This window comes from Oncorhynchus kisutch, linkage group LG14 (genome assembly GCF_002021735.2).
Source record: "Oncorhynchus kisutch isolate 150728-3 linkage group LG14, Okis_V2, whole genome shotgun sequence".
NCBI classification, from domain to species: Eukaryota; Metazoa; Chordata; class Actinopteri; order Salmoniformes; family Salmonidae; genus Oncorhynchus; species Oncorhynchus kisutch.
This window is the reverse complement of record NC_034187.2, coordinates 14,233,753-14,243,849: the sequence shown is the minus strand read 5'-3', so window position 1 is coordinate 14,243,849 and position 10,097 is coordinate 14,233,753. Positions and strand designations below refer to the sequence as shown.

Genomic DNA, 10,097 nt, shown 5'->3' with positions numbered 1-10,097 from the left:
CGTGTTAAAGTCTGCATCCCAAATAGTGCCCTGTTCCTTTTTAGACAAAAGTAGTGCATTATGTAGGGAATAGGGTGTACTTTGGAACGCAAGCATAGATGTTTGGTTAGAAAAATGTATTTGCCTCTATTTGTTATTGCCTCTATTTCATCTCACTTTTTTCCCATAAACATGTTTGTTTTTTTGGTGTCTTAACATGCTTTTGCTCAAATCAAGACCATATGAAGAATATACATTTTATATACAGGGACACAAAACATATGAATGTTACCATCAGTGGGTCATTGTAATGACTGTTAGTCTCTACCCACAACACTGAGAAGAAGTTGATATGGGGTTGCAGGGTAGCCTGGTGGTTAGAGCGTTGGACTAGTAACCAGAAGGTTGCAAGTTCAAACCCCCGAGCTGACAAGGTACAAATCTGTCGTTCTGCCCCTGAACAGGCAGTTAACCCACTGTTCCTAGGCAATCATTGAAAATAAGAATTTGTTCTTAACTGACTTGCCTAGTTAAATAAAGGTCAAATATATATTTTTTAATGTAATACAAACAATCAATACAGATAGGGTTGCACCAACATGGTTTATAAGAAATCAGAGATCTGTTGCACCACTTAATTTTAAACCTGGATCAATTCATCTAAGGTTAAATCTTTAAACTATGAATGACCATAGCATTATCACGTATTATAATGAATGACCATAGCATTATCACGTATTATAATGAATGACCATAGCATTATCGTGTGTCATAATGAATTACCATAGCATTATCATGTGTCATAATGAATTACCATAGCATTATAATGAATGACCATAGCATTATCATGCGTCATAATGAATCACCGTAGCATTATCAGGTGTCAGAACGAATTACCATAGCATTATCATGTGTCATAATGAATTACCATAGCATTATCATGTGTCATAATGAATCACCGTAGCATTATCATGTGTCGTAACGAATTACCATGGCATTATCATGTGTCATAATGAATTACCATAGCATTATCATGTGTCATAATGAATGCCCATAGCATTATCATGTGTCATAATGAATTACCATAGCATTATCATGTGTCATAATGAATCACCGTAGCATTATCATGTGTCGTAACGAATTACCATGGCATTATCATGTGTCATAATGAATTACCATAGCATTATCATGTGTCATAATGAATGCCCATAGCATTATCATTTGTCATAATGAATTACCATAGCATTATAATGAATGACCATAGCATTATCATGTGTCATAATGAATCTCCGTAGCATTATCATGTGTCATAATGAATCACCATAGCATTATCATGTGTCATAATGAATCACCATAGCATTATCGTGTGTCATAACGAATTACCATAGCATTATCATGTGTCATAATGAATTACCATAGCATTGTGTTCTAATTCTGTACACTTCTTTCTTAGGATGACCTTGGGATTTTACCAAACAAATTCACGAGTCATCCCAATAACCTATGGGTCCTGGTCAAAAGTAGTGCACTAAATGAGGAATGGAGTGCAGTTTGAGATGAGTGGCTTACTGAAGACAACACAGCTAATAATTGAATTACTTTCTCATGTTGTTCGGGTAATTCGGCAGTTATTAAATGTAATCAGATTACAGATTGTCTGTTTATAAAGTCACCTTCCAAAACAAATGGTTTGTACGCCCCAAATGGCACCGTATTCCCTAAATAGTGCACTACTTTTGATCATAGAGCTCTGGTCAAAAGTAGTGCACTATAAAAAGGGAATATGTTGCCGTTTGGGACCATCAGTATCTGTGTACAATGCATAAAACTAGGTGTGAAGAAGGATTTAATCCAGAGTGTGTTTGTTGACCACAACCAAATGAATCTAAGAGCAAGCTGTGATAGTTTTACAGAATACCTATTTAACACGAAAGGACAGATTTTAATTATGAATAAATGTTTTTTCATTTCTCATGCAAATACCAACTTTCTTTCCCCAGATGTTTTGACTGTCTACCAAACCGAAACAGATCTTGATTCATAATCACTGTCGACAGACACGGTGCATGCATACATTTCTACTGCTTGCAAACTTTGAGAAACGTTACAGACAAACCAAAGGCCTAGTCCCAAAGTATACAGAGTAGTACTGACTGAGACGGCCCCTTATACAAGTAATGCATGCATTTCCTTATCCCTGACCTTTGACCTTCTCAGTCTAGTGACATATCTACTGCGTGTTCAATGTTAACGCTCCCTTAAGGCTACATAGCAGTTCCATAGAGACACGCTTTATCAGGAACATATTGATTGAGGCTTTGCTATCCAAACATCCTCGGTTGTGACAGTGCAAGGCAAGCCTCATCCCAGACATGCAGACACTGTTACCCCTAAATGACATCTCCTAAAATGTCTTCAGCTGAGTTTTAGAGAGCACCGCACCCTTGACTTGAATATCAATCCAACAGCTATGGAACGCAGATCCACATGGCCCCTCTTCCTCCCTCCATCCTTCCCCCTGCTGTTCGGTTGAAGGAATTATCCATAACCTGAGATGGGGAGATGACTTAAAATGAAAAAAAGGCTGGGGCCCCCAACTCACTATATATTTACTCTGGTGTCGGGGCCGCCAACTCACTATATATTTACTCGTGTCGGGGCCCCCAACTCACTATATATTTACTCTGCATTTGCCCCTAATAGGGAAACAAACACACATATCGCTGCTTCTTATTTTAGGACAATTGTTACAACGGGGAGTAAATGGTGCTCGCTCGAAACTCTTTCCCTCTTTCTCTAGACCCACGAGGAGGCTGGAGCGAGGCTCCTGGGTAAAGCTTGAATAACAAATGAGTGTTGCTGTGGATTTGGCTAATCATCCCGGCGGGGCCCTGCCTGCCTAGGCTGCAGCCCCCCGCACATTACTAGACTTATCGCAGAGCAGAGTCCGAGCACTTGAACTGCAGACCCCTGTCCCTAATTAACGACGGCCGCAAATGAAAAGCAGCTGGCTGTAATTACATAATTAAAGTGCCTTTGGGGGGAAAGAGGCATAATTTCTGCAGCCATCGCCATAAATCTTGTGCTGTCCAAACCTATACTTTAACATGAACTTTTCCCCAGCAGGTTAATGCATTACTCACAGAAAAAACAGTATCCCTTTGTGTTTTGGTTGGACCTGCTTAATAACAAAGAGTAGGTTGGGCAGGCGGGCGGCGGGCCGGAGAGGGAGCTCTCTTTACCCGTGAACGAATCAGAGGTTCTAACGCACGGTGCTCTGACACCTTCACTTAGCTCCATGTGTGAACTTTTTTTTCCTTCTGTTTTAACACAAGTCAGGTCTGCTGTTTGACTGGGTGCGCCATGTGCACCAGAGAAAACCTCACTTTCATTAATACTGAGTTGTCTGGATAAAGCATGTTCCAAAGCTGGAACATCAGCTTCATAAAACACACATTTTATTACAGTATGCTAAGAGGAATTGTAGACTTTTTATATAAGAGTGGAGAAATAGATTAAAATGTTTTATGTTCATAATGTTCACAAATAATGATAACTACAGCAACCATGTGTATATCGACTTTACCACTTCAGCATGGTTTTGTGGCACAGTCGATGCCATGCAGGGCTAACGGGCCAGAAGGTTAAGGGTTCACTGACCACCACAGACAAGCTCACTCTCCCTGCCTGTCTCATTGCACTACAATCAGAGCCGGCTACAGACAATGATCAGCCAGGGGGAAATTTAACATTTTGGTGCTATATATATAATTATATAAAATATGCAACATTTTCCATCAGCAAGTTTCTACACCAATACACCACACACACAACCATTAAGCAACACAACTGATAACCGATTACTGACTTTGAGCACTTATCATTGTTTGTGTTTAACACATCAAGTACAGTATGTCAATCTCAACAAACAGAAAATAGATCCATCCCTATTTAGTAGTGAAGGCTTGGTTTGACAATATCCGAATGTCATTAAACTTGTGTTTTGTAACAGATGTCTCTTTCCATTAATCGAATGGCAGTTGCATAGTTTGAATGCTGGAATTGCTGTATATTAGAGTGGAGCGGGTCAGCAGGAGTGGGTCAGAGTGGAGCGGGTCAGCAGGAGTGGGTCAGAGTGGAGCGGGTCAGCAGGAGTGGGTCAGAGTGGAGCGGGTCAGCAGGAGTGGGTCAGAGTGGAGCGGGTCAGCAGGAGTGGGTCAGAGTGGAGCGGGTCAGCAGGAGTGGGTCAGAGTGGAGCGGGTCAGCAGGTAGCCTACAGGAGACTATTGAAGGAGCCTAATCAGATTAAAACATTGGTGACTAGATGTGTTTATGCCGCACATAAAAAGTAATACATTTTAAAACTTAAATGACAAATATTTAGGCTATATTGAAGCGTTAGGTTCTAGGTCGAGGAATGGTCGCTCTGATTGGAAAGGAGGCAGAATGTGTGTTAAACTTTCCTGAATAACTGGGCCTGCTGGGAGCACCGGCCTATGTGGCCACACTATATAGGACGACTTGGGAGAATGATGATCAACAGACAGCGCATCAGTATCAGAAGCAAAACTACAGCCAGGCTGGCCTGCTACTGTGCCTTTCTGTAATCTGTCCAGAGTACACCCACAACAGCCTAGAGTAGAATTGTACTTACTTGAAAACGATAATGCAAATATTCATTGGATTGCTGTGTCGTAGGCTAATCTAGGTAGGATAATTGTATTGTCCCTAAAGGGGGGACAATACAAGGGGAGCTTTTTGAGCTGTGTGTCTTCACTGTTCTTTAATGTGTAATGACACACCTGGACTCTCATGATTGTATGTATGATTGCTAGTTAACCTATTGCAGACCTGGACAAACATGCAAAAGGGAAGTACCAAAACACCTTGATATAGGGGAGGAGCCTGCAATAGATGAGGAAATGTGGCTATATGGATACATATATACTGAACAAAAATACAAAACAATTCTAAAGATTTTACTGAGTTACACTTCATAGAAGAAAATCAGTCAATTGAAATAAATCCATTAGGCCCTAATCTATTGGTTTCACATGACTTGGTAGGGGTGCAGCCATGGGTGGGGGCCTTGGAGGACATACAGTGCATTCGGAAAGTATTCAGACCCTTGACTGTTTCCACATTTTGTTACGTTACAGCCTTATTCTAAAGTGTATTAAAATGTTTTCCCCTCTACACACAAAAACCCCATAATGAAAAACAGTTTTTTAGAAATGTTAGCAAATGTATTAAAAACTAAAAAATATGTAATTTACATAAGTAAATTTACTCAGTACTTTGTTGATGCACCTTTGGCAGTGACTTCAGCCTCAAGTCTTCTTGGGTATGACACTACAATCTTGGCACACCTGTATTTGGCGATTCTTCTCTGCAGATCCTCTCAAGCTCTGTCAAGTTGGATGGGGAGCATCGCTGCACAGCTATTTTCAAGTCTCTCCGGAGACGTTTGATCAGGTTCAAGTACAGGCTCTGGCTGAGCCACTCAAGGAATTTCAGAGACTTGTCCTGTAGCAACTCCTGTGTTGTCTTAGGCTCGTTGTCCTGTTGGAAGGTGAACCCTCACCCCAGTCGGAGGTCCTGAGGGCTATGGAGCAGGTTTTCATCAAGGATCTCTGTACTTTGCTCTATTCGTCTTTCCCTCGATCCCGACTAGTCTCCCAGTCGCTGCCGCTGAAAAACATCCCCACAGCATGATGCCACCCCCACCATGCTTCACTATAGGGATGGTGCCAGGTTTCCTCCAGACGGAACACTTGGCATTCAGGGCAAAAAGTTACATCTTGATTTCATCAGAAAAGATAAACTTGTTTCACATGGTCTGAGAGTTCTTTGGGTGCTTTTGGCAAAGTCCAAGCAGGCTGTCATGCGCCTTTTATTGAGGAGTGGCTTCTGACTGGCCACTCTACCATAAGGTCCTGATTGGTGGAGTGCTACAGAGATGGTTGTCCTTCTGGAAGGTTCTCCCATCTCCACAGAGGAACTCTGGAGCTCTGTCAGAGTGACCGTCAGGTTCTTGTTCACCTCCCTGCAATTTCAAGTCTCATAGCAAAGGGTATGAATACTCATCTCAATAAGGTATTTTGGTATTAAATTTTTATAAATAAAAAGATTGAGCATATTTTCAAAGCGCGCATTGGAATTCGGTAAGAAGGACCACACATCGTTGCATGCTCGACTTGCATGTTCTGTTAATATGAATTACCATAATCTAAATGGGATTTCTTTCATTCTGAGCACCGTTGGTGGACGACCTAATCAGGTTATGCACCCAATGCATATGGGTAAATTAAAATGTCTAGTGCCACATTTTGCTAACAGAAACTCTAGTAGCTAGCTATGTTGTGCTAGCTAGCGAATATGCTAACGTTAGCTAGCAAAACATGGTAGTATGACTGAAGAAAAGGACCAACATTTGTTATGAAATTGATACGACTGAAGAAAGTAAGGACCCCAAAATGTGCAAAAATAAAATAAACCTTTTTGCTTTGTCATTATGGGGTATTATATGTAGATTGATGACGCCATTTTTTGTTAATCAATTTTAGAATAAGGCTGTAACGTTACAAAATGTGGAAAAGGGGAAGGGTCTGAATACATTCCTGATGTACTGTAAGCCCACCCACTGGTCCAGCCAATCAGAATGAGTTTTTCCCCACAAAAGGGCTTTATTACATACAGAAATACTCTTCAGCACCCACTCAGACAATCCCGCAGGTGAAGAAGCAGGATGTGGTGGTCTTGGGCTGGCGTGGTTACATATGGTCTGCGGTTGGAGGCCAGTTGGACGTACTGCCAAATTCTCTAAAACAACATTGGAGGCAGCTTATGGTAGAGAAATTAACAGTCAATTCTCTGGCAACAGCTCTGGTGGACATTCCTGCATTCAGCATGTCAATTGCACACTCCCTCAAAACTTGAGACATCTGTGGCATTGTGTTGTGTGATAAAAACTGCACATTTTAAAGTGGCCTTTTATTGTCCCCAGCACAAGGTGCACCTGTGTAATTACCATGCTGTTTAATAAGCTTCTTGATATGTCACACCTGTCAGGTGGATGGACTATCTTGTCAAAGGAGAAATGCTCACTAACAGGGACGTAAACAAATTTGTGCAGAACATTTTAGAGAAATACACTTTTTGTGCATATGGAACAGTTCAGGGATTTTCTATTTCAGCGCATGAAACAACACTTTGCAAGTAGCATTTTGTTCAGTGTAGTTAATCCTGCAAAGTGGCAAATATAAAATCAGGGAAAAAATGAACTACCCTCCCCAAAGCAAAACAAACTTGTTAGACAACTCTCCCGTATTTTGGACCAAAACAGTGATTTGAAAATTCAAAAAAGGCACTCGCACATTTGAGCTATTTTTTTGCAGGTGCATGGTTAGTTGAATAACATGAGAAAAACAGTGATTTTCAAATAATATGAGATTCATCATGACGTGGAAAGCCAAGATATCTTCCCTTGCGTTAGAAACTCGTTGCATGTTTTGAAGATCACCGCTTCTCCCTGTGATGTCACGAGAGAAGCATTTAAAGACCCTTCTTATCTTTTTAAAACAGATAATAGAAACGCTCCGTTTTCCATACTGTAATATATACACACACACACACACAGGTTTGGTGTTGGAGATGATGAATAAGACAGCCCTAACGCACAATATTTTGTCAGCCTGTGTCCTGAATGATTAAGTTCTTTTTTTCAAAATTATTTTTGCGACCAAATAATTTCATACAGTGAGGGGCTACTATCTTGTAATGGACCCTTAATGAACACTTAAAGGGTTAGAAAAGCCACTCTGCTCCCCATCATCAATCATTTGTCACTTAACAGAAGTGTTATATTATGGGCGTAATGAAAATATGCTCGACTTTAAATGGATCCAGTTGGACAGGCTCTGAATCCCTGCTTACTGTTTTCAGTGTTAAGACAATTACAAGAAGTCCTCTGGTACATGACTTGTCCAGTCAGACATGAAGGATATTATTAGCACCAAGCACAACAGTTATTATGCTAGTTCTCAGACATATGTAATTGAAAAGGACAGTGTAGTTTCAAAAAAGAAAAACTTGTGATGTATGGTGGTTCTTATAGCTTATGTTGTGATTAGCCAAGAAGTCTGAGAAGGTCCACAAATTAGACAATGCTCTTCCTCTTTTTTTTATGAGTAAAAAACAATTCTGAAAATCTGTCTGGACAATATGTTTAAGGAGCAGAGTGGATAACAAAACAAATGCGCAAATATTTCTGAACAATGGTGTTCCATGGCAGAAAAATATATACAGCGGGGTGTGAAATTATTCTCACCCTTTATAAAGATGAGCAAAAACTAATGTATAAAATGGTAACACTTTACACATTATGACATGGTCATAACCAGCAACTTGCTGACAAGTTGTCCGAACCTGTTATAATATGGTCATAACACTGCCATGACATATTTAGACTAGTGAAATATAATGTAGTTATTTTATGGCTGGATACGACACCTACATTACAGTGTAAAACTGGGAGAAAAAAAATTCTTGTTTTCAATATCTCAACCTTGTCATACACGTCGATTCGGACCATCCCAAACGTGCTCAATGGGTGACATGTCTGGTGAGTATGCAGGCCATGGAGGAAATGGGACATTTTCAGCTTCCAGTAATTGTGTGCAGATCCTTGCGACGGGGTTGTGAATTATCAAGCGGAAACATGAGGTGATGGCGGCGGATAAATGGCACAACAATGGGCCTCAGGATCTCGTCACAGTATCTCTGTGCATTCAAATTGCCATCGATAAAATGAAAGTTCGTTCGTTGTCCATAGCTTATGCCTGCCCATACCATAACCCTGGCACTCTGTTCACAACGCTGACATCAGCAAACCCACGTCATACATGTGGTCTGCCATCTGCCCGGTACAGTTGAAACTGGGATTCATCCATGAAGAGCACACCTCCAGCATGCCAGTTAACATCGAAGGTGAGCATTTGCCCACGGAAGTTGGTTACAACGCCAAACTGCAGTCATGTCAAGACCCTGTTGAGGACGATGAGCACGTGGATGAGCTTCACTGAGACGGTTTCTGATAGTTTGTGCAGAAATTCTTTGGTTGTGCAAACCCACAGTTTCATCAGCTGTCCGGGTGGCTCGTCTCAGACTACGTGGAGGTCCTGGGCTGGCGTGGGTAAACATGGTCTGCGGTTGTAAGGCCGGTTGGACGCACTGCCAAATTCTCTAAAATGACGTTGGAGGAGGCTTACGGTAGAGAAATTAACATTCAAACATTCCTGCAGTTAGCATGCCAATTGCATGCTCTCTCAAAACTGAAAGATATCTGTGGCATTGTGTTGTGTGACAAAACTACACAATTTAGAGTGGCCTATTATTGTCCCCAGCACAATCGGTGCACCTGTGTAGTGATCATAATGTTTACATTTGTACATTTACATTTGAGTCATTTACAGCCACATATCACAGGCATAGAAAATTAATTTTTCCTCAATAACGTCGCTATCAGTAGAGTCAGAATTAGATGGCGGGGAGGTCAAGTGCAAGTGCTGGTTAATTATTCTATTTTTCAGGGGGGTTGGGGTGAGGAGGAAGATTATTTACTATACTTTTTGAAGGTAGGGTTTCAGATGTGTTCGGGAAGATGGGCAGGGAATCTGCTGTCCTAGCATCAGGTTGTAGCTGGTTCCACCATTGGGGTGTCAGGACAGAAAAGAGCTTGGACTGGGATGAGCGGGAGCTTCCCTCATGTAGGGGTGGGAGGGCCAAGCGACTGGAGGTGGCAGAACAGAGTGCTCGGGGTGGGGTGTAGGGTTTGAGCATAGCCTGAAGGTAGGGAGGGGCAGTTCCTCTTTATGCTCCATAGGTAAGCACCATGGTCTTATAGTGGATATGAGCTTCGACGAAGCCAGTGGAGTGTGCGATGGAGCAGGGCGACATGAGAGAACTTGGGAAGGTTGAAAACCAGTCAGACTGCAGCTTTCTGGATAAGTTGCAGGGGTTTGATGGCACAAGCGTGGAGCCCAGCCAACAGCGAGTTGCAGTAGTCCAGACGGGAGATGGCTTTAGCAGTCGATACAAAGGGAGAGAAGGTAGAGAGG

General features: G+C 41.6%; 1 long non-coding RNA gene across 1 annotated transcript; it reads right to left on the bottom strand.

Moving 5' to 3' along the window:
* Positions 1-511: 511 nt before the first annotated feature.
* On the bottom strand, positions 512-6,796 carry LOC116353344 (uncharacterized). The gene is made up of 2 exons (XR_004202693.1): positions 6,677-6,796; positions 512-4,262 (listed from the first exon to the last, which is right to left on the bottom strand). It is a non-coding gene; the product is annotated as an uncharacterized LOC116353344 (long non-coding RNA).
* Between the last annotated feature and the right edge of the window lie 3,301 nt (positions 6,797-10,097).